We start from the raw sequence: 2299 nt of genomic DNA, 5'->3' as shown, positions 1-2299 counted from the left end.
CAAAAAAAAACCTACTGTTGTTACGAAAGATTTAAAAACAAAATATGAGAAAAGGTATGCATCAATTAACTGTACATTCTTTTTCTTCAACCAGAGACATGAATAATAGATGACATTGGGACTTACAGAAGCAGTATAATAAATGGAGGAATTTGTATTATAGTGGATAGCTTTAGTTATTCTATGGTTACCAGATGCTCCTTAATATAACTGGAGAGTTACCTATATTTAGGGGTAGAGGAAAAGGATGGGGGAAAGCTTTTTAATTTTCGTACTGTTTTAATAGGACGATAAATTAAAGAAATTGGTTGAACAACATGGAACTGATGATTGGACTCTAATTGCTAGTCATCTTCAAGTAAGTGAAATATTAAATTATATTTCTAACATGGCTGGTTTAAGGCATTGGGTTAAATTTGCTATTTTGCAAAAATGTGTCCACGTATTTTAATTTTAGGTTTCCTTCCTAAAAACATCCCTGTTTGTTTGGTCTGCCTATAGTTGGTTGCTAATGGCTTAGAGAGTCTGGTCTTTTAGTAATGTGTTTATCCAGGGGCCTAAAAAGATTATTAACTTAAAACAAAAATGGTAATAAATTTATGTGGGACCTTATAAATATTTGCTAATACACGTTAAAACATTCTGTGAGAAATATATTGAGATATTTGATAGCTAACCAAAAAATCCAGAAAAGCCCTATTTAAAAAAGCTTATCATCTGAGGCTTACCTTTTAAAATGTTGATTTTAAAAACTATTATGCCTATTGTTTACCATATTACTTACTATTCACCTGCTGTTCATTATATAGCTTTATAATTTATGAAGTATTTTCACATATACTCTTTTTTTTTTTTTTTGAGACGGAGTTTCGCTCTTGTTGCCCAGTCTGGAGAGCAATGGCATGATCTCGGCTCACTGCAGCCTCCGCCTCCCAGGTTCAAGCGATTCTCCTGCCTCAGCCTCCCGAGTAGCTGGGATTACAGGCCTTTGCCACCATGCCTGGCTAATTTTGTATTTTAGTAGAGATGGGGTTTCTCCATGTTGGTCAGGCTGGTCTCGAACTCCCAACCTCAGGTGATCTGCCCGCCTCGGCCTCCCAAAGTGCTGGGATTACAGGTGTGAGCCACTGTGCCCAGCCCTCACATATACTCTTATTTGTATCCTTAATACACTGTGAGTAGTGAGGGAAAATATACGTATTTGAATTTAAATATTGACTACTTTGGGTTTCATAAACCATGTTAACTATGTTTTTTCTATATTGTCATATGCCTTTCAACATAACCCAGAAATTGAGATCAAGTAATGTGAAAGAGCATCAATTTTGGAGTCAGTTTGAATTGTGTTCAAATGTCAGCTCTATGAGCGTAGAAAAATTACTTAGCCTCTTTGATTGTCACCTTCCTTATCTATAATATCTAGGTAATCATACTCGTTTCTGTAGTATGGTTGTATAGAACTAGAAATAACATATAGGATGTTTGGCACAATTCTTAATTTTTACCAGGTGTTCAATAAATGGAAGCTAGGTTAGAAAAGTTATTTACATTAGCATTAACAGAAATGCTACAAGGATATACAGGAGCAACCTGATTATTTTGAAGAAAGTATCAGCCTTAAAATGGATCAGCATTGGTGTACAGAAGCCATAAATGAAGCTGAGTTTGAATAAAAATAATTTTAAGTGCATTGGGCAAAAGAGCCATTGGTAGACAAAACATTTGTATCTGTCCCTTTATATGTTTCTAGATTATCTGTAATCTTATGAACTAACAATTTTGTAAACTGTGAATCACTAATAAAGTGTTAGGTGTCGGTGTCATTATCCTTGTAATATATAGGAGTTACCAGGTTCTGAACTGACTAAAATAAGGCTTCATTTATAATTTTTGGAGTTTGAGATGTTTCTACCCAGATACTGCATAGGTTTTCTTATTCTGGTGGATTCATTTTCTTTTTAAGTATGAACACTTAACCAATTTAATTGAAATGTAACATGCATCTTCTATATAGACTATGTAATGTTTTCTTAATAACTTGGAGTCATAATTTATAACATCCTTTTGATCCCATGAAGTAGTATAGTAAAGCCTTTACGTTTTTTTAAAACTGTATGGTTAGGTACCGCTGAACTACGTGAATCCAGACTGATAGGCTATTTGAGTTCTTTTTCTTTTTTTTTTTTTTTTTTTGAGACGGGAGTTTCGCTCTTGTTGCCCAGGTTGGAATGCAATGGTGCAATCTTGGCTCACCGCAACCTCCGCCTCCCAGGCTCAAGCGATTCTCCTGCCTCAGCCT

At 34.9% G+C, this 2299-nt stretch overlaps 1 protein-coding gene across 1 annotated transcript in view; it reads left to right on the top strand.

The window, feature by feature from the left end:
• The first annotated feature begins 292 nt into the window (after positions 1 to 292).
• MYBL1 (v-myb avian myeloblastosis viral oncogene homolog-like 1) overlaps positions 293 to 2299 on the top strand; it is a 52320-nt gene continuing 50313 nt past the window's right edge. The window contains exon 1 of the mRNA XM_011976476.1: positions 293 to 358. The gene's annotated coding sequence lies outside the window, so the exon portion shown is untranslated. The remainder of the gene's footprint in view (positions 359 to 2299) is intronic.

The sequence above is a fragment of the Mandrillus leucophaeus genome, unplaced genomic scaffold, assembly GCF_000951045.1.
Source record: "Mandrillus leucophaeus isolate KB7577 unplaced genomic scaffold, Mleu.le_1.0 Scaffold167, whole genome shotgun sequence".
NCBI classification, from domain to species: Eukaryota; Metazoa; Chordata; class Mammalia; order Primates; family Cercopithecidae; genus Mandrillus; species Mandrillus leucophaeus.
Note: the sequence above shows the minus strand (reverse complement) of the source record. Positions and strands in the feature narration are given on the sequence as shown.